The sequence below is a fragment of the Lepidochelys kempii genome, chromosome 4, assembly GCF_965140285.1.
Source record: "Lepidochelys kempii isolate rLepKem1 chromosome 4, rLepKem1.hap1, whole genome shotgun sequence".
NCBI classification, from domain to species: Eukaryota; Metazoa; Chordata; order Testudines; family Cheloniidae; genus Lepidochelys; species Lepidochelys kempii.
The window spans coordinates 71,190,886-71,213,980 of record NC_136383.1 but is presented as its reverse complement, the minus strand read 5'-3'; the positions used below and the strand labels follow the sequence as shown (position 1 = coordinate 71,213,980).

General features: G+C 39.8%; 1 protein-coding gene across 4 annotated transcripts in view; it reads right to left on the bottom strand.

Annotated features, from left to right (window-relative positions):
- Nucleotides 1–23,095, bottom strand: part of GALNTL6 (polypeptide N-acetylgalactosaminyltransferase like 6) — a 935,360-nt gene that overhangs the window by 98,527 nt on the left and 813,738 nt on the right. The gene's annotated exons all lie outside the window — the stretch shown is intronic.

The window sequence follows — 23,095 nt, the reverse complement described above, 5'->3', positions numbered from 1 at the left end:
CTGCTGAATTGGCTGTCTTGTTGGAGTCTATTGCATCTGATGAAGGGAGCTACACGAAAGCTTATGCTCAAATAAATTTGTTAGTCTCTAAGGTGCCACAAGTCCTCCTTTTCTTTTTGCAGATACAGACTAACACAGCTGCTACTCTGAAACAAATAGGAAGAATGCTCAACTGCCACTGTTCATCCTTGAAAGTTCAACGAATGCTGCCAAATATCAGAGCACCTAAAATTAAAGTCTTATCCACCCCCAGAGGCAAATGAGTGGAAGAGCTGATGAAACATTATGAACTTTCATTGGCTGCTACCATTAACACATTAGCTCCTATATACTTCCTTCCTCTCACTGCCCTTGCAGATCACCAAGGTTCTCTGATGCGCTGTACTAGATGAAACAGGAAGGAAACATGATTCAATCTAGATTACCTCCAACACAAAGATTTCCTGAAATCATACCAAATAATTCAATTATCACTTTACAATAGACCACAGTGAATGTAGAATCCTGCAGCATTTACTGTGTACCTTATGAGATGTGCAGTAAGGACCTGTCCAAAGCCCACTGAAGTCAATGCAAGTCTTTCCATTGTCTTCAGTGGACTTTGGATCAGGTCTATAAACTAGGCAAGGACTTCTGTTGAATCCCACTTCATTCCCTGTGCATGTTCACTACATATTTTCACTGCTTTACTAAGTTAGGAATGTACACATGCACAGCCTATCTTTGTTCAAAACACTGCTACAGAGTGTTAAAAATCAATATGCTGTACCTGCAAAAAGTGTGATTTTCAAAGGATCACTACTTGATCAAACCAAAAACAATTTTCACCAGAAGACTCCAGGACATTTCACTTCAAAGACAGATATTTCCTTATCCAACTTCAGATTCTTTCCCAGACACTTTGGCACTGGAATTATTAAAAAAAACTCACAAAAATTAATACAGTTAAAACTTTCAGTTATAAGGCCAAAAATAGAGTGAGAGAGAAATTGGGAGGCAAAGGAAAGGAAGAAAGCATTTTAAGAGGCAATTTGGACAGAAAGTGATACAATGAGGCAGAGAAGCACAGGTAGGCTGATCAAGAAGGGAATAGTTTCAGAAGGGCAGGCTTTTGATCCTACCAGGGATAGAGAGGAATTGAGTACTAGAGGAATGGAGGAAGAGAGACTGGGTCTGTGAAGTGGGCAAGGATAAGACAATGCAGAGATTTAAAAATAACTAAATGTTCAGATTATAGTATAGTTGCTTGGAACTAAAAGTTAGAGGCCACATCTCTGTAAATTAAGGACTGACATAATATATGTTACACTTAATGGGTTAAAGTGGACCACTTTCACCTTGACTTGCGCTCAGCCATTTGTTGATATTACAAACAGTAAAAGTACATGAAATTGAAAGCAAGGACACAGGCACACAACCTTTTAAAAAAGGTCTCTCCACCCCAGCTCAGTTTTAATGAATCCAATTAATTACATATTAGTTCTGGAGAAAATTACACTAATCCAAGAAACCATTTCACTCAGGAAATGAATAAATTAATAGAAGAGTTATACCAAAAATCCATCCAAAATCTCTGCCACTAAATTTTAAAAAGATGAATTAATTCATACTCTGTTTTCTTATGTATATTGTACAAGAGACCAATCGGCTGAGATTTACAGAGGTATTATAGTTACTTCAGGGTTTTTTTTAATGGCCATAAAGACTTTATAACAAGCGAGTATTTCAGCAGCAAATGGATTTTCTTTTAATGACGTAAAGCATGAAAGAATTAGTAAGAACACATACATAATACACCACTGCAGTAACTCAGTATCTGCCTTTATTAGAGACTCTGGGATTGTGAGGTCAAGGCAGGCTAGAAGGCACAGTATAACTGCCCTCCTGACAGTCACAGTTTGATTCTACAGGAGTTTATACAGGTAGTGAATGTTGAGATACAGTATAAGAATATCTGCAGTAGATCATTTAGCTTTTATGCAAGTAATAATAAATGTAAGTAACAGGGATGATGCCTGGTGTTCTTGTGGCAGTATTCTGACCTTCTATACAGAAGATGATTATTTTTAATGAAAACTCACTTATGTGCTTTAAGGCTTGATTACAGTGTGCAGTTTTTTTGGTTATGGGAAAATGAGGGGAGACTGAAGTATTACTTTAATAGATTTTTCAATCAAAAGCTTTAATTATTATGGTCGAGGTGAGCTTCCCACGTTTGCCACATTTTAATTAGTGTTGGAATAATAATATGCTGGGGTTGCAACACAGTGCCAAAAGTTATGTGTTTCTGTGCAAATGTGGGGCAGTATACTTATTTGTAGGGGTGCTATAACCATGAATTATATTAGCCCAATATTAACAAAGAGCCAGGATCCTACAATTCACTGCATGAGGGTGCACTGGAGAGCTCCACTGACTTCAAAGAGGTCCTGCACCCCTGCAGAAATGTGCTCAAAGGTGGCGAATTGCAAGATGAGTGCCAAAGCATGTAAAGTATAAAAAGAACCATGTGTGCAATTCATAATGTTTAATATGTTTGTCAAACCAAGTACATTTGAGTGTCTTTGTTATTTCAGAATTATTCAATTAATATTATTTTAAAATTTGTCTCTATGGACTAATAAGTCATATTCAAAATTTGAGTTGTGTGGCTTGTCATTGGTCAAATAAGTCACATGGTACAGAACTGTTTCTGCTCCCCGACTGGATGAGCATGCACATAGGTGCGAGAAGAAGGGATGCGCGGGCGGGGGGGGGGTGCTGGTCCTGCACCCAGCCCAACTGTGGCCCCAGCCTTGGCCTCCTTACCCCTGTCCGGGTCCGCCGCTCCTAGAGACACATCTCTGCTCCCGGCCCCAGCTCAGGGCGGGGGGCGTGGACAGGGGAAAAGGGATGGCTTTCAGCACCCCTACTCTTGAAATTTTTTCCAGTGTCACTAAGCATGAATGCATTCCAGTGTGAATATTGACATGCATACATTTAAAATGTGCTTTCTGAGAATGCCCATGCAAGCACATTTGAAATAGGATTTCCATAAATATTTGGGCAATAAAATTAAACGGCTTCGACATCACTAAAAGTGAACACAAAAGAGGAGGCTGGAGTGTTTTCCCTTTAAAAGTTCAATCCAAATGTTTGGGACATTTTTATGTTATTTGCCTAACTCTACTTACAACTAACTGGCAGAAAATATTTTGGGAGATGCTTATACTTAACATTTCATGTGTCAAAGAGGCAACTTACTGTAGTGCACTGAATAATTAACAAAGTGAGTTCAGAATATATACTCTAGAAATATCGTTGCTGGAAAGGATTGGGGCAAGGAGGCCTGGGAGATGGTGTTTTAAATGGGAGTGGAAGTTGGCCTCTGCCATGTGTTTTCACTTGCATTAGAATTTAGCACACTATTGTATTATGCATTAGGAAGTTTTATCTGAGATGCTTCATAACAAATACCATGATGGCATACCTAACTGAAACACAAATGGCAGCAAACAGCAGAATGATAGTATGTTGAAGGCCCAGTGTTTATCTGGTGCTGCTAGTTCCATAATCACAACATGAATGGCTGTAGTACTTTCAATTCCTTATCTGAAGGGAGAAATTTCCTTCCTCCAGGCCCCAGAGGTGATGTTGGGAGATACAGCAGAAGCCATAACTGCCCAAATCCACTGCCTAGAAAGGGAGGACGCTTTTGTGATTATAGCTCTAGGCTGGGGCTTATGGGCTCAACATTACTAGCTCTGACATGCACTTCCTGAGTCACACTGGGCAAGTTACTTACTCTGTGCCTCAGTTTCACATCCAAAATACAGATAATAATATTTCCCTACTTCCAAAGGAATAATACATTCACTAACGTATGTGAAGGAAAGTTTTAAATAAGACCACAATCAAAAGTTCCATGTGAGAAGTCAAACAAACAAAAACAAAAAGACATGCCCATAGAATTAATAAACAAAAAAAATTCCTTGCTAAGGGATTTATTTCAATCAAGAGGAAAAATTGCAGCGAAGCATGTCCATGTTCTCTCAGAGTTTGGCTCAGATGCTCATCATAGCTATGATCCACAAAACCATTACAAAAACAAAAGTATTACAGAATAATCAAAGAAAGAAGGTTTACTTGCTATGTTTTAGGAGAGACCATCAGCAAACTCTGCTTTCTTCCAGGTCTCTCTCAGCTGTGGAGGAGGAAGATTTTATATATTCCCTGACCTTCCAACATGTCTTGCAAAAGGCTAGGGCTATAATATGACCACGAGGGAGGACTGTATTTCCCAGAAAACCTATGGTCTCCTGGATGTCAGAAAGAGACCAACTGGAAACTACTCTGAGTCAGCCTTGTCCCTCACTGCTGAGGGAAGAAGGGAGTTCCAGCCCACTCACTTCACAGAGCTCAGACCCTGGACACTAAACGTGGAATAGTGTCTTCTTTAAAAACTCCGGACCACTCCCTAAGGCCACTTCTCCCCCCCTCAATGACCACATTCCCTGTCCCAGTGGTACTTTTAAGGAGCAAATCTGGAATAGAATAGAGCTAGCTAAGAACTCCCCCACAAGTATTAAAGGGCCTGCACTTTAATAATAATTAGCCCAACACTGGATCAATTTCCAATTCCAGAATCTTCGTCCTAACTTTACTGATGCAATCATACTCACAATGCTGAAAAAATATACACCTGAAAGTGTATAAACCTGGGTTATAACAACTTTAAAAAATAAAAAGAGTTGATGAAGACCAGGAACATGTTGTACAGCACACTGAGGGGGCTACTGATAGGTTAGTATAAAGATCATGTCACCTCTCTCTTCTGCTCCCCACTCCTACTCAACTGGTTGCAGCTATTGTACCAACAAAGAGCAACCAGGCACCAGGACATAAAATCCTTAATTCAGACCTCACAGGAAAAGACTGAGGATATTCAACTCCAATTCCAACCAACAATGATATGTAGAAAAAATACTGAAGAATAACTGAAAAAATAACTGAAGAATTTAGCTAATTCACAGAAGTGAGAAACTGAAGTACCTTCAGAATGAGATGTGAGACACACAAGTGCTACTGTTTAGATTATGCCTCCCTGTTCTTACATCTGTTGGGTGAAATCTTTGTCCAACTGAAGTCAATGGGAATTTTGTCATTAACTTCAATGACTTACCGCTGGAGTTTCTCTAATCCTGCCTTACAGCTTTCTCTACTGACATTTTAAACAACAGTTCCAAGTATTCACAAAATAATTAATAGATAATTGGGAAATTTCTTTCTTCCTGATTTTAGCTGTTTGGCTAATTATCATCCCTGGAGATTCTTTGATTTAGCAGCAGCAGCAATAATGAATAATTTAAGCATATGGAAAAATCAAACGTGCAGAAAAGAAACCTGTCATGAAATTCCCTTGATGTTCTCTTTTGGCCAACCACTTTGGCCAAACTGTCAGTCACAAATACTGCTACGTCACAGTGATGAGCTGTCACAGCTCAAGCTGTGGTTCACAGCCATAGATTCACTCTTCCTTTCTCTGTCCCAATAAAAGTATCTCTAAAAGAATAAGTTATTAGGATTAATTATCCATGTTGGAAAAACAGATAAAAGACACCCCAAATCCCACTCTCTCTCTTATCCTCTACTTTAAGTCAAAGTATAAATCAATTATCTATCTATCTGGCACATTACTGCGGTGCAAGAAATCAATACCTGGAGACAATACAAATAATAGACTGACAGAGATGAATTTACTATTTAATACAAATGGATTTTGACCTTCTAGATAACACTAACGTTTACTTAAAATTTACTTTGTTTACTTAAACGTATATCAAATTGACAATGAGGTCAGAAATCTCATAGCATGGTTTCAATATCAAAATCATTTTCACCAGTATTACTCTCCCTAACTGTCTTCAGAATGATGACTGTGTTATATTTACAAAGCACATTTTAGGATTTGTTTACTTACATTTCTTAACAGTACAACATCTCTACTAAATGGTGAATTCTCTGTAACATGAAGTCTTTAAACCATGATTTGAGGACTTCAGTAACTCAGCCAGAGGCTAGGGGTCTGTCTCAGAAGTGGTTGAGGTTCTGTGGCCTGCAATGTGCAGGAGGTCAGACTAGGATGATCACGGTGGTCCTTTCTGCCCTTAAGATCTATGAGGTTAAATGAGAACGATCAACTAGTTTAAGCTCAAAGTTTGTTCTTTCCTAAACATTTGTATGGAGAATATGCTCTGAATTCTAAATATCCTTCTAAATGTAGTGCTGCAAGGCATTGAAATGAAAGGTTAGATACTTCAGAAAGTTTCAAATCGTTTAGAAAACAAAAATATTTGGTTATATGGGACCTACCTAAAAATAGTTTGAGCTCCCATCCAGCAGCTAGATAAATGCTATTCCCACAGCTGTGCTAATATTATCAATGTTGTTGTAAACAAGGAAGCAAACAAAAAGCTGTGTTAATTTCAAGCTTCATTAGAAACAGAAGGAAAAAAAAATCGATGTTTGCTGAATGGAAATGGACACAATCATAGCAGAAGAAATGTTATTTTTAAGCTTCTAAAACAACATTTCAAAGGCATGGTGCTGAATATCTTGACTCACACTGTATATACTACACTTACATTTCAGCAAGTATAGCCCTCTATCATGGGTAACATATCTGATACATACAGCACTACAGTGATATGTAATACATTTAATTGCTACAGAGCAATCAGGATATCTTGCCTACCTTCCTTTTGTCCCCATTGGAAACCAACATCAATACGATTCTATGGATCATCTGGCTGGACGTTTTGTTAGAGTAGATGTTTTTCATCATTCCCCTGGATCCTAATGATCATAGAATCATAGAACTGGAAGGAACCTCAAGAGGTTATCTAGTCCAGTCCCCTGAACTCATAGCATAACTATTATCTTAATTATGTCACCTTTGTGACGTTGCTAAGTTCCACTGACCAATATACAAAGAAGCCTTTTGAGACATCCTCTAAATCTGGTTCTCTGACATGTCAGTGTATTCCTGCTGACAAGATTCCCAGTCTGACTCTAAATAGAAACATCCATGTTTCTGCATTAGAATATTAGAATACCTTTTTCTGTATTAAGCTATGACTAGTCAGTATAGATCAATGAATTTAAGGTCATTGGCTTAATCAGTCTGAATAAAGTCCCACTGAATACTCTATCTAGAGATGATTTGCACTTAAAATCTCTCCTTGCACTGTGCTTGGATTTTTTAAAAGTAGCATTTGAATTGAGACATTATTCCTTTTACCAGTAGATGGAGATAGAAGTCCAGCAATTTCTCCAGGAAGCAGCTTTTTGGTGGTCTTTGCCATACTCCAACATTTGTACACATTATCTAACTATGAGGTTAGATTTCTTAACAATAATTATCTAATAATCATAATAATCATTAGATGAGACAGATAGGATTTGTCTACAACTGAAGCCAATCAATCATCTTACCGGGCACAGCCATTCTTATATACTAGTCAAGTATCTCAGCTTTACCCTGGTATTTTTAAAGAAACTTTCATATTCAGAAAAATATTAATGAACTTCAAATAGTGCCAAGTTAAACAGGGGGAAAAAAGTAGATTTGAAAAAAACTGGACTTTATACTGTCAAATTTCTTAAATGTGTGATCAGTATTCTATTAATTTACAGAACTGTGATTAACAGAGGAATGACAGCATTATAGGATATATGACACCACTGTCCTCAGCACCATACTGCTAACAAGTTTCTGGTTTTCTCTGTGCCATTAGGGGAAATGGGTAAAATTTTCAGAAGTGCATAATTCACTTAGAAGCCTGATATTGACTGCAAATGGAAGCTAGGTTTTGAAAGGACTTAGGTGATTTTGAAAATGTTTCCCAATACCATCAAATGATCACAATGGTCCATTAATCTAGGAAAATGTTAATATTGGGATGAATATAAAAAAGCAGCTATTGTAACAATAATATATTGCATTTATAGCACCTTCAACTGGGAATCTCAAATCACTTTACAAACATTAACTAAGCCTCCCAATAGACCTGTGTGGTAGCTAAATATTATTATCCCTATGTAACAAACTCAGGGTTTGTCTATATGGGAACGTTCTAAAGATACAAGCTAAGGCGTGAATTTAAGCCAATGCAGTTAACCCGGTATAATCCCCCATAAGGATGCTCTTATTCTGGTATATTTTTTTGGTTCAGCTTGTGGCTTAAGAAGGGGTTTAAGCATAACCAAAAAAAGGACACTTTTATACTGGAATTAAAGCATTCTTATGGGGGATTATAGTGGTAGAACGATACCAGTATAACTGGTAAAACTTTCCTGTGTGGACAAGCTCTTGAAGACAAAAGACCATTCTTCCTCCCCTGAATTTGCTTTAAAATGTCATGTAAAACATACTCAAATGCACTTCAAACAGCTCTACCACTGAAATCTGTTGTTCTCAGAGATAATCATCACATTCTGCATACTTAATATCTCCCCCACCCCCCAAAAAAACATTGCCTGCATTTTGTCCTGCTTTTCAGCTTTTATAACCTTTTCTTTGGGTACCCTGTAAAGCTGCTAAATGGCTTTTTATATATTCTAAATGGTTCAAGTGGAAGAATGTAGGCGACTGTTAAAATCTTCTGAGTCTTCTGTTCTCTCCCTCTATTGCTGGTTTGGCATTGACCCTACAGACCCTAATTTACTACACATCCCTATGTGTTCGTACTCACAGGAAAACAAAATTCCTATATGCACTTGCACAAAATAGTCTTGAGTGGGTCTTCAAAATCAGCTAAATTGTCTGCCGTGTGGAGCCAAGAGAAAGGTGGGTGATGTGCTCTGCTCATTATTTGCTAGCTCTATTGGTGGCTAATTAACTTTGGTAATTAAAAACAAACAACGCCTTGCCAACACTGGAAGTAACAGTTACAACAATCAGACAATTAAAAAACACCAAAGATACTGATCTCCAAAATCATTTACTTGAAGGAATGATTATACTGTATTTTCCTTATATGTATAGAGCCATACGCAGTTTCCACATTGGGTCTGGGTATTTTTGGAAATGGGCAGAACTGAAAGAGCAATCTGATTGACTAATAAAGGTCACAGGCCTTGCAATTTATGGAACAGCTACTGGCAAACTCTGTTTAGCCTTACTCTTCTTTGTCACTCAAAAAAGACAATGGTAGCATTTTGTAAATGAAATAATGCACTGCAGTGAATGTTGGGAGCTTTCTTGATAATTATCAGAGGGGTAGCAGTGTTAGTCTGGATCTGTAAAAGCAGCAAAGAGTCCTGTGGCACCTTATAGACTAACAGATGTACGTGAGCATAAGCTTTCGTGGGTGAATACCCACTTCGTCGGATGCTTGAGGCACCTGGTCTTTGACTCTTGCATCACAATGCCTCTGAAATGTGCAGTTATCTCACAGCCACTATAACTATAGCCTCAAAAATCCCACCTGTCACGGGGATGTATACACTACACACTAGACCTGTGCTTGAGTGTCCACACTGCATTGTAAACCTAGGTTTACAGTTGGTAGACCTAGGTCTCACAGCCATGCTAATGCAGCCATACTGTGCTATGGAGACCTTTTGACTCGGATCAGTGGCTTGACCTGTATTCACACTGCAAAAAGACAGGACTTGGACCTGAGTCAAAGCAGGATGTGGGCTCTTACTTACCCCCTAGCAGGGTCCGAGGTGCTTGCTGATCTGAATCAGACTAATTTGTGTGTGAATGGAAGGGGGACTTGGGCTCAAATCTGAGTCACAGTCTGGGTTTAGTGTGCACTATAGACACAGTGTCTAGGGATACCTCAGAAGGTGATCTTGTCTATCCGTCCATTTTATTTCTGAGGCACCTATCACGTTGATATCAAATATTCTCCAGATATTTTTAACAAATGATTTTCATAAACTTTCTTTTCTGTAGCCTGAGATAAAACCTTGGTACTGGGGATAGCTGCAGGGGTTAAAGTAAAGGAGAGCAAAGTGGGCACAGCTTTCCTGCTAATGCTAAAAGCAAATGGAGAGATCTCCTGGTTGGATAAAGAGTGCTTCCCTACAGCTCCCCCTTCTTCACTCATATGGTGAGAGCTTTCCCTTCCCGTTTCCATCTACTGTAGCCACTGGATACACATGCTTGTACAGTGAAATAATAAGGGACTATGGATTGGAATCTAAGTATAGCTCTCACTCCCCCAAGCCCCTTAATCCACTGAAAACATTCCTTGCAGGAGGCACACATGCACAAATGAAAAACACTATTGCACTAACAATGTGAATATTTTACCTCACCCATCAATCACATTGCATTAGTTGGTCCCCCTGCCACTCTCTCATCTTGTTTGATAGGTTATGTAACTAGACTGTAAGCTACTGGGACAGGGACCTTGTGTTCATATCTGTCTATAAAGTGCCAAGCACAAAAGAAACAACAATATGCATTTAAACAAATAACCACATGGTTTATCTCAGTCATAGGTAAGAGAGCAGGCAATACCACTTGGCAGTATTAAGCTGTACTTTTCTGGAAATGTTTATACTTTCCCCCCTGTATAATATACTGTCTCTATGTGTGTATATTATATACATATTAGCTATCTAACTGATAGGCTCTATCTACATAATCCATCTACTCACCTATAGAATTATATTGTACCCCATCACCATGTAATACATTGATTTCTGCGTACACGATTTGAGAAGTATTTTAAAAATACCTGACTTTTGAAGGAATTTGTATGCCCCAAAGGTAAAATATTTGTTGTTCAGAAATACAGTATGCTTACTAGTCATTTCTGCCATGGTCATCTCTAAATTTGTTTATAAATCATCAGAAGGAGAGACAAGGCCCTGGCTGGGATGATTTAACTGGGAATTGGTCCTGCTTTGAGCAGGGGGTTGGACTAGATGACCTTCTGGGGTCCCTTCCAACCCTGATATTCTATGATTCTATGATTCTAAGGTGGGAGACAGTGTAAGCTCATCTCTCTCATTAACAGATGTTGGTTCAATAAAAGATATTACCTTACCCACCATGTCTTTCTAATATCCTGGAACCAACACGGCTAGAACACCACTGCATACAGGAAGAAGTCATCTATATGTAGTATATAGAAATGAACTCCATGTAAGTTCACGCCAACACTTTCTTCTATTCTATTATTTCATGTTTTCTTATATTGCCCTCATCACCTTAGTATGTGAGCGCCTTCCAGGATTGTGTTAAGCAATGTGACTACCATCTGTCACATGTGGTTCATTCTGTCTCTCTATCTTTTCCCAAGAAAATTGTATGTACAGTAATAGAATCATAGAAGATATGGGTTGGAAAGACCTCAGGAGGTCATCTAGTCCAACCCCAACTAAATCATCCCAGCCAGGACTTTGTCAAGCTGGGCCTTAAAAATCATTAAGGAAGGAAATTCCACCACCTCCCTAGGTAACCCATTCCAGTGCTTCACCACCCTCCTCGTGAAATATTTTTACCTAATATCCAACCTAAACCTCCCCCACTGCAACTTGAGACCATTGCTCCTTGTTCTGTCATCTGCCACGACTGAGAACAGCCTAGCTCCATCCTCTTTGGAACTCCCCTTCAGGTAGTTGAAGGCTGCTATCAAATCCCGCCCTCAGTCTTCTCTTCTGCAGACAAAATAAGCCCAGTTCCCTCAGCCTCTCCTCATAAGTCATGTACCCCAGTCCCCTAATCATTTTCGTTGCCCTCCATTGGACTCTGTCCAATATGTCCACATCCTTTCTGTAATGGGGGTGGGGGGCGGGGAACTGGATACAATACTCCAGATGTGACCTCACCAGTGTCAAATAGAGGGGAACAATCACTTCCCTTGATCTGCTGGCAACACTCCTACTAATGCAACCCAATATGCAGTGTAGGGTTTTGTTTTGTTTATTTTTGGTGTTGGACTTTTTGGTATTTTTTTAATTTAATTAATTTCAACCAAATATGTTTTTATATTGGAGAATGCAAGGTTGAAGAAGTATACCTTGTAGTTGGAGTGGGAAGATGGTGTGGTTTATGATGGTCTTCAATTCCTATGAAAGTTCATTTCACAGTCTTGGACTGGCTTCCAAGAAAGCTCCGTTTCCTGCACAAATGAGCTTGAGCCTTATGGTAGAGAATACTACAGGACTGGAGCTGTTTGACGCAGAGTATTCAATTTGTTAGTGGAATTTTAGCAAGCGGCTCCTGCTTGTCCCCTCCAGCACATGACTGAGTTAAACAAGATGTAAATCAGATGTGTTATCAGTTCAGTGTTCAGCGTTGTAGAAATAAAATGATAATATAGCCAGAGAATGGATTAGATCTACATCATGTTTGTAGATATTGGAAGAAATGATGATTTTTAGGAAATATGGAAGGCTAGGAGATTTACAAAGCACAGACTGATAAACAACCTCTAGTGACAACACGTTGTGTAGACTCTAAGGAATATAGGTTCATTCTGGCCAACATTGACATTAATTTGCATCTATAAAACTTGCTAAACAATATGGTTTGGAGGCTATCTATTCCTTAATGGGGGTTCTGGCTGACATTGGGTTACATCACTTCTGCTTTTGGGAGCTTCTACAGTACAAACACAAATGAAATGAAGATCTGTAAATCTGTAATTTTGTAAGAATGGCATTTTACCTGCACAGCTGGAATTTGGTGCACAAACTGCTCCCAGGCTCCCATACACAGAAACACCACTAAAAGTGACAAATCTGCAATGGGATTCTGACATTATCCTATGACCCTTAGAAGCACAGGACTTGCAGACCATCAAAATCTGGGCCAAAATTCTTGTGTCCCTTGGAAAGTATATTAAGGAAAAAAAAAGTAGCTCATCTTTTCTCTTAAACTAATGGTAAGCTTAATTTTCTTCACTGGAATTTTTTCAATGGGATTTTTCTTTTTTTATAATTTTAAAAGCCAAGTCATTTAAATCAATAGGATATTGACTGATTCAAATGGTTCACCCTAAGGCAGTAAGTAACCTGGTCTCTTACTGATTTTCTTTTTCTTTTAGAAGGAAATTAAGGTCCTTAAGAATTTTCCTTTGGACTTCTCCAATTTAAATGTGTTTATGTTGGTTTCAGTAACCCATTCTATAGATATGCTGCTGTGTATAAGAGGAGCTGTGTAGTGTGGTACTTTGTAAATTAATGCAATACTTGTGGGAGGCAGCAGGTTGACAACTGTAGAAATTGGTGATTTCATTTAAGATATCCTTTCAGTTTTTGTGTTAAAATCCAAAATCCAAAGTGAAAGTGATATTTGGAGAATGTCAACTCCCACATATTGAAACCAAAGAAAATGATTACACAGCTCTAGTCATCTGAGACAGGCCATCAAGTAATTGTGAGCAGTTTGATAAGTACTGTTTTGGGAGGGATTTGAACTGCTTATTGGCGGTGTATTGAAAACTGCGTCAAAATGGTAGGCTCTCTGAAAATTTCAGGGATTTTTCCTGGTCCTGCTTATAGGCTAAGGGACTCTGTAGGGAAGCATGCGATCTGAGCCTAGCAGCAATCAATCAGCACACAGCTGGCCTCTCATAAGGTGGGGTTAGTTGTGCTTCTATGATTTAGGGAGCAGCCTGATTTGTTTGTTTCTGTTTTGGGGGGCTTGTGGGTTATTCTGACTTTTAAGAAATAAAGTAGTGTTACATTTCAACCTTCCATCAAGAGTATTTGATGTTTTTATCTAACTTCTCAATCAAAATTGTTTGCTGGGGTAACTCTAGAAAAGTCAGTGAAGTCACATCAGCAGAAGGTTTGGCCTTGATGAACTTTACACCTCAGATTAACACAATGTTAATTAAACATACGTATCTGTCTCTTATTCACTTATTTTTGGTGAAAACTTATTGGGTTATACAGAAACATTGTTCTTCACTCCCACAGGAGGTAGAGCCACATTAACAGGGGGAGGGAATATGGGTGTGTCATGGGTGTGGCAGTTTTTGCCTGTGGGTGTATCAGTTTTTCCATTTTTCATTTCAAAAATCTTATGATGTTCATAGTACCACAGGATTAGGAGAACACAAAAAGGTATCAAAGTTATTGTTGACTGTCTTTGATCTTCTGCCAACCACAGCTTAACTAAACCAGAAAATCTGGCCCTTAGTCTATGCAAACTCACATGGTCTGGAGGCTGTCTTTATGCTGTATATCCTGTGAATACCCAGCATGGACTAAAACACAACCGAACTATGCTCAGATAGAAAAAGAAATACTGGCAACTGTTCCTGGTTGTGAGAGGCTTTATGAATATGTTTATGGGCAGAGATCAGTCATAGAAGACACAGACTATAAAGCAGCGGAAGCCATATTACAGAAATCATTGTCCAAAAGCACTACCTAAACTTCAGAAAATGATCATAAAATTGCAAAAAGCATTTGTCAAATGTGAAATACAGGCCTAGTAAGGAGTTTCTGTGAGCTGACATGCTTTCAAGAGAACGTATAAATAGTGAAAGCAAGGAGCTGCAAGAAAAGGGTCGAGAAGTAAATATGACTCCATTTCTAAAATAAAAATGTGTCAAGTTCAGACAAGACACAAACCTTACAATAGTTTGCAAGAGTAATTCTAGATGCAATTCAAAGAGAAGGTGACTGGCAATCAGCTATGCCATCCACTCCAAATTCATATGTCATAACCAACCTGAAGGTCTGTCCCAGAAGAGGAACCAAAGACATCAATACAAATTCAAGGAAGCTACTGGTTTCCTTTTCTTGTGAAGATCCAGAATGCAACTGAAATTCTCTCTCTATATTGATGCCTCACTGCCCCAACAGTATTTGAGTGTCTCACAATCTTTAATGTATTTAGCCTCATAACACACCTGTGAGGTATGGAAGTCTTAATACGCCTATTTTACAGATGGGGAACTAAGGCAAAGAGAGGCTAAATGACCTGCCCAAGGAAGTCTGCAGTGGAGTAAGGACTCACACCCAGATCTCCCAAGTCATAAGCTAATGCCCTAACCACTGAACCATTCTCTCTCTCTTATGATCTGAAAAACAACACACACTCATCCTGTCTAGTAAAAAATTCCAGGAAAACAACAGGTTTGAAGGTGGCAGATCTACTTCAGCAGCTGATCAGGGCACTTCAGAAAGAACTACGCTGAAGGCAATATGTAGTTCTAGGGCCACATAGACATGGAGTTTCACAGGTGGAAGTCAGCAGTTCAGAGATCATAGCTATTGACAGATGTCCATTAAGGAGCAGAATAATCCTCTCAGCTGTCAGGTCATTCCAATAACATATTATTATTATTATAATTTATTTGTATTCCAATAGCTTCTAGTAGCACCCCCTTCCCCACCTCAATCATGGCTGAGGGCTCCATTGTGCTAGGTGCTGTACAAATATATAACAAAGAGTACCTGCTCTGAACAGTACCCTATCCTTCCTCCTATATAGCTCTGTATGTTTAATGCATTGGTTTTATTAGTTTGTGATTGCTAAGTGGTTGTTTTGAATTGATATTGTAATTTATTTGGATCTGATAAAAATGAATTGTAACAGTAGCCACTGGTATCGATAATTACTAATGTCTGCCACATGCCAGGGGTATGAACATTTTGTAACACTAATCAATATCATCTGATGGGTGCCAGGGAATAAAGAGCAGTCTCTTCCCAGCACTGTTGTGTATCAAACCACTATTATATTTCGCAGACCCATTTAACTTAGCACAGAAAAGCTGGGAAGCCTGCATGATCCCTAAGGATCACCATATATATGTTACTGTCATAAATATAAAGGGAAGGGTAAACACCTTTAAATCCCTCCTGGCCAGAGGAAAAACCCTTTCACCTGAAAAGGGTTAAGAAGCTAAGATAGCCTCACTGGCACCGGACCAAAATGACCAATGAGGAGACAAGATACTTTCAAAGCTGAAGGGGGGGAAAACAAAGGGTTCTCTCTGTCTGTGTGATGCTTTTGCAGGGACCAGAGCAGGAATGCAGGTCAGAACTCCTGTAAAAAGTCAGTAAGCAATCTAGTTAGATATGCGTTAGATTCTGTTTTGTTTAAATGGCTGATAAAATATGTTGTGCTGAATGGAATGTATATTCCTGTTTTTGTATCTTTTTAAAACTTAAGATTTTGCCTAGAGGGATTCTCTATGTTTTGAATATGATTGTCCTATAAGGTATTTACCATCCTGATTTTACAGAGGTGATTCTTTTACTTTTTCTTCAATTAAAATTCTTCTTCTAAGAACCTGATCACTTTTCATTGTTCTTAAGATCCAAGGGTTTGGGTCTGTGTTCACCTATGCAAATTGGTGAGGATTTTTATCAAGCCTTCCCCAGGAAAGGGGGTGTAGGGCTTGGGGGGATATTTTGGGGAGGAGGCGTTTCCAAGTGGGCACTTCCCCTGTTCTTTGTGTAACACTTTGGTGGTGGCAGTGTTTAACCTAACCTGGTAAGAATAAGTTTAGGGGGTCTTTCATGTAGGTCCCCACATCTGTACCCTAGAGTTCAGAATGGGGAAGGAACCTTGACAGTTACAGAAGAGATTTTAAATTTCATTGGACAAACTGCTTTCTGGGGATGTATACCGGAGCTTCGATGGAAGAATTTAGCTTGTAGGGATAAATCCTGGTCCAGTGAAATCCATGGAAGTTTTGCCATTGCCTTCAATGGGCTGCAGATTCAGGGTACATGCACTGGCATCATAAAATCAACATAGTTTGTGGGATGGGCTGCTGGGTCACTCACACATTTCCAAAGTCATAACCTTTATGCAAGTTTTAGTCGAAAACCAATTTGTGATGAGCAAGTTACAAAGGAATGAAAGTGGGGGTGCCTGATTGAAAAGCTGACAGATGCACTGCAGCTATGCTCCCAGTTCTGCTCTAATTAGGAAGGAAGCTGCTGCTTGAATGACAATGTGGATGTATGTACAGTAAGACATACCCACACTTTTGTTTCAAATGGCTAAAACAGTCCAGATTCTTCCCAGTCAAGTGAATTTTATACAGAAATACAGTGTCCAGTAAGAAGATGCAACTGTCATACGTAATCAACTGCCAAACTGGATGACAGTAAAAACAAAAACAAAAGTATTTTGATTCCAAAGTTACCAGCTCAGCTGGCTATGGAGTTCAGCAAGCTGCCAAATACCGTCACAGCAAAAGCCTACCTGACAACAGTTCCAATTGTTAGGGGCTACTCACACAATTTTCTCTGCTTGTGTCCACTGCAGCAATATTTTGATTGTGTGCAGACAGAACGCAAGTCTCTTGTTCAAATAATATAGAAGCTGTGCTTTAGTCTTCAGTATTGTGGTCTGCTTTCTGATGTGCAGCACATCTTAGGCTGAGGTGACCTTCCATGCTAAAACACACACTGTGCCAGCATCTTCAATAGGGGAGAAAAAACAAACCAAAACAAAAAAGAAAAAACCACCACCACCATTTTTGAATCACATAGCTATTAACTAGTGGTATCTTATTTAAAAAGTTGGCAATTTCTCAGTTCATTAAGAATCTGCTCAGATCGGAAACGGTTGGCAAGAAGTACAGCTATTAGAATACCAATGGCAAAATATTTAGCCTAACAAAAAACAAAATAAAAATAAAATCCCTACTGCTCACAGAATAGTAGTGTGTTGTTGGTTGAATCTGCCTTTAATGTCAGTACACACATACCTAAAGGGAAATGGTTCAACTTTACTGCTACAAAAACTGTCAAGGTCAATTAACTTTCGGATGGTCTAGGCTTGTAATGTTTACCTTGTTTGTCATATGCTATGTATTAAAAGCATCAGATATTTTTCAGCCTGTGAAAATAAGTGAAGTAGAAGCTGTATTTTTTCTGCATAAAGAAAAGCAGTACTGGCTTTGAATGACAAAATAATAATAGCTAGTCAAAGCAAAACCACGCTGCTTTTTAGCAATGCTTTGGTCCATTTTGTTCTTGGAAAGAAAGTACTTCTGAATGGAAGAACTGACCTAGCACAAAATGCCTAGGGTTGCCACGAATGTTCCCTCTAATTTTTGACAGGCTGTGTGTGCAAAAAATTTCTTCTGTGCAAATTTTTGTACTTGTATTTTTGTACTTGTATTTTTGTATATGATGAGATTACTGGTTCTGTGGATGAAGGGAAAGCAGTGGATGTATTGTTTCTTGACTTTAGCAAAGCTTTTGATACGGTCTCCCACAGTATTCTTGTCAGCAAGTTAAGGAAGTATGGGCTGGATGAATGCACTATAAGGTGGGTAGAAAGCTGGCTAGATTGTCGGGCTCAACGGGTAGTGATCAATGGCTCCATGTCTAGTTGGCAGCCGGTATCAAGTGGAGTACCCCAAGGGTCGGTCCTGGGGCCGGTTTTGTTCAATATCTTCATAAATGATCTGGAGGATGGGGTGGATTGCACTCTCAGCAAATTTGCGGATGATACTAAACTGGGAGGAGTGGTAGATACGCTGGAGGGGAGGGATAGGATACAGAAGGACCTAGACAAATTGGAGGATTGGGCCAAAAGAAATCTGATGAGGTTCAATAAGGATAAGTGCAGGGTCCTGCACTTAGGACGGAAGAACCCAATGCACAGCTACAGACTAGGGACCGAATGGCTAGGCAGCAGTTCTGCGGAAAAGGACCTAGGGGTGACAGTGGACGAGAGGCTGGATATGAGTCAGCAGTGTGCCCTTGTTGCCAAGAAGGCCAATGGCATTTTGGGATGTATAAGTAGGGGCATAGCGAGCAGATCGAGGGACGTGATCGTTCCCCTCTATTCGACATTGGTGAGGCCTCATCTGGAGTACTGTGTCCAGTTTTGGGCCCCACACTTCAAGAAGGATGTGGATAAATTGGAGAGAGTCCAGCAAAGGGCAACAAAAATGATTAGGGGACTGGAACACATGAGTTTTGAGGAGAGGCTGAGGGAGCTGGGATTGTTTAGCCTGCAGAAGAGAAGAATGAGGGGGGATTTGATAGCTGCTTTCAACTACCTGAAAGGGGGTTCCAAAGAGGATGGCTCTAGACTGTTCTCAATGGTAGCAGATGACAGAACGAGGAGTAATGGTCTCAAGTTGCAGTGGGGGAGGTTTAGATTGGATATTAGGAAAAACTTTTTCACTAAGAGGGTGGTGAAACACTGGAATGCGTTACCTAGGGAGGTGGTAGAATCTTCCTTAGAGGTTTTTAAGGTCAGGCTTGACAAAGCCCTGGCTGGGATGATTTAACTGGGAATTGGTCCTGCTTCGAGCAGGGGGTTGGACTAGATGACCTTCTGGGGTCCCTTCCAACCCTGATATTCTATGATTCTATGATACTTCTGTGCAAATTTTTGTGCATGCGGTGTTTCGCCATGTGCGCGGGGTTTAGGATCTGTGTGCGAGTGCACACGCGCACAGCTTAGAGGGAACAGGTTTTCCCAAGATTGCCCCTTTTTTGAGATAGCTGTTCCAAGAAATATAGAAGCCTTTCCAGGACATTAGAAGTTCTGGTTTTTGTTAGCAGAGTCACCTCTCGAGCAGCTGCTAGTGGGATCTCTTCTTCCTTTTCCTCCTGTGTGGTGATGCTGCTCACCCTCTGTCCTTGCTGCTCCATGGCTTTCCGTCAGGAGCCTCTAAGCAGCCACTGCTTCCTACCTAACCAATAAGCCGATGAAGAGAGCAAAAAGAGCTCATGTCAGCAGCTTCACTGTGCCCTGTTCCTCACCATGGGGTGACTGCTTCTGCTCAGCAGGGGCCCGGCTCCGCCTCCTGGAGCCACCTCCTGTCTCCCACACTGCTGCCCACTTCTGTACTCCCCTCTCCTAGCTCAGAATGGCCCCTCTTTTGTACCTCAGAGGTGGCAGCCCTATGGCTACCTTGTATTCTGCCTCCCAGTTTGTGATGTAAAGTAGTGGTCCCTGGGAAGTTAACAGAAAGACTCCCATTGCCTTTGGTAAACACTGGATCAAACCTGATATTGTCTACTGCAACCAAGAGAACTCAAATCACCTCAGAGGTGCCAAGTACTACAGGCCTGATTAAATCCTTCCTTGCACCTGGTGTAGTAATTTACATCTGTGATGAATGAAGGCAGTCAGTGTCAGATGCTACCATTCTGACTGAGTAACATTTTGTGCAAACTTTGCACAGAGCTCTATAACTACACAAGGTGTAAAACCTTGTTTGCACTGCAAATTTGAACCGCTTTAACTATACTGGTACAGCATAGTCCCTGTCAAGGTTCCTCCCCAACTCTGAACTCTAGGGTACAGATGTGGGGACCTGCATGAAAACCTCCTAAGCTTACTTTTACCAGCTTAGGTTAAAACTTCCCCAAGGTTCAAATTAATTTTATCCTTTGTCCTTGGAATAACCACTGCCACCACCAAACTCTAACTGGGTTTACTGGGAAACGTAGTTTGGACACGTCTTTCCCCCCAAAATCCTCCCAACCCTTGCACCCCACTTCCTGGGAAAGGTTTGGTAAAAATCCTCACCAATTTGCATAGGTGACCACGGACCCAAACCCTTGGATCTGAGAACAATGAAAAAGCTTCAGTTTTCTTACAAGAATACTTTTAATAGAAATAGAAGTAAATAGGAGTAAAGGAATCACCCCTGAAAAATCAGGATGGTAGGTACCTTACAGGGTAATTAGATTCAAAACATAGAGAATCCCTCTAGGCAAAACCTTAACTTACAAAAAAGACACACAGACAGAAATAGTCATTCTATTCAGCACAATTCTTTTCTCAGCCATTTAAAGAAATCATAATCTAACACATACCTAGCTAGATTATTTACTAAAAGTTCTAAGACTCCATTCCTGTTCTATCCCCGGCAAAGCAGCATACCAACAGACACACAGACCCCTTGTTTCTCTCCCTCCTCCCAGCTTTTGAAAGTATCTTGTCTCCTCATTGGTCATTTTGGTCAGGTGCCAGCGAAGTTACCTTTAGCTTCTTAACTCTTTACAGGTGAGAGGATTTTTCCTCTGGCCAGGAGGGATTTTAAAGGGGTTTACCCTTCCCTTTATATTTATGACAGTCCCCTAGTGTGGACACAGTTGTATTGATTTAAAGATGTTTTTACTGGGATAGCTATTTCCATATGGGAAGGAAAATAAGCTGTACTGTTATAAGACACTTTGTACCCATATAACTGTGTCCATACTTGGGCTTGTACCAATATAACTATATTGGCAAAAAAAACCCATCCCCCGCCAACCATCATGTCTACACTTGGATACTGTGTAGAGTACACACAGCACAGGTATAAATAGCAATGTAGATGGTGAGGCACTGCTTAGGCAAGTAAAGATGCACCTGAACCCTAGGATATGTACCCCACAGAGGCTGTCTACAAGATGTGCTTCCCATGTCTACACTGCTATTTTTAACAGTATAGTGTTCTGCTGTCTCCCCACAGACAGAGCCTTTCCCTCACCACAGTAAAAGGCTCTGGCAGTGGGGAAAGGCTCTGGCAGCTTTATAGATTACAGCATCTAAAGAAGCTGCCTGTATATGTATGATATTGTATTTTACTTGTCTTGTGCCTGTGTTACAGGTTGTTTTGACATTACTAGACTACATATACCATGTAGACTGTCCTTGTTTATGATGCCTCTTTATAAAAGACATTATACAAAGATAATATTTTTAAAGATAGTGAATAAACACAAGAGTTGTTTTTCACCCAATGCACTTTGTTTTTGTCTTAAATGCACACACCATTTCTCATCTTTCTTCAGTTACCAGATTTTACCATTGTTTTGGATATAAACTTTTAAAAAACACATTAACTTTTGCAGAAGCAGTCTGCATATTGTTTAAATGGTATATTTAACCATGGAGAACTTTATTCTAACCCATCCCTTTGGAATCCAAAAAAATTCAAAAGTTTATATAGGGACTTACAGGTGCCATTACTCTAAGGATAATATCTGCTATGCCATATTGTAGTGCTTATTTTTGCCATTTTATTGACTACAGGAAAACAGTGAAAACCTGCCTTTGACTTGCTAGTATAAAAGCTAGGGCTGCCTGGAGATGCATTAATTATTTCTTTGTTTTGAATAGAACATACTGATTTAATGTCTCCCTTTTAATTCTTCTTTTTTCTCTCCTCTGAGAGTTGAGTACTGCAAAACATTAGAAAAATGCAAGTGTTACAAAAAATAGCTCTGAACAAGAGCTGGAGGACTGCAATTGCTGGTGGTGGAAGCCATGTGTAAAGGTGGGGCTCGAAATCTGGACTAGACTATTCAAAGTGCTAGGTGACTTCTGGTCTGGAAGCAGGGAATAGGTAGATGGCAAGCAAAGATGACTGTCCAAGGGACATAGGAGGCATCGGGAGTACATTTTGTAGTACATTTCCCAGTGGGAAGGCATTGGAGGACTAGTGGCTCTTGAGCATTGTGCTGCAGCACTAGCCTGCATCCACATTACAGAGTAGTCGTGTTAGCAGCTAATAAATTGTGGTTGCTCTGACACCGTTGCACATGAGTGAGGGGACTTTGTGTGCAGACAGGGTCAAGATAACTGGAGCAATCTAGTTATAACACAACTTAACTTTGCAGTGAAGATAAGCCCAAGGAATCAGCATCTCTTCCCCCTGGGACAGAACCTGTCAAATCCACAGAAACGGTGCTGCATTCTGCACAAATCAGACCCAATGTTTTAGGTAGTGCTGGGCTTTGAGACCAGAGAAAGTTTTTTTGATGTTTTTAGACTGTGCAAATCTGAATGGCAGGTCTAGATACAATGCTGAGTTTCAGTAATGGACAATGAGAGCATCAGAGCAAATCTCATTGCCAGCCCTGCTGGGTTGTGAGCTGCATGACTGATTCTGAAAGTTTAATGAACTAAGCCAGGTTTCTCTCTCTGCTGATGAGGATAAATCCTATGTTGTCCTTACATGACAAGAATAAAATAAAATAAAAATAGATCCAGCTTTGTGGAGACTAGTAGGTCATTACTATGAATTATCTGATCCATACAATACCAGGATCTGACAAGGTCTTATCAGATATTATTTACAAATCAGCTTGATATTGTTCTGCTTTGATAGGACTGTGTTTAAATGATAGCAATACATAGACAGTAGCAATACCATCC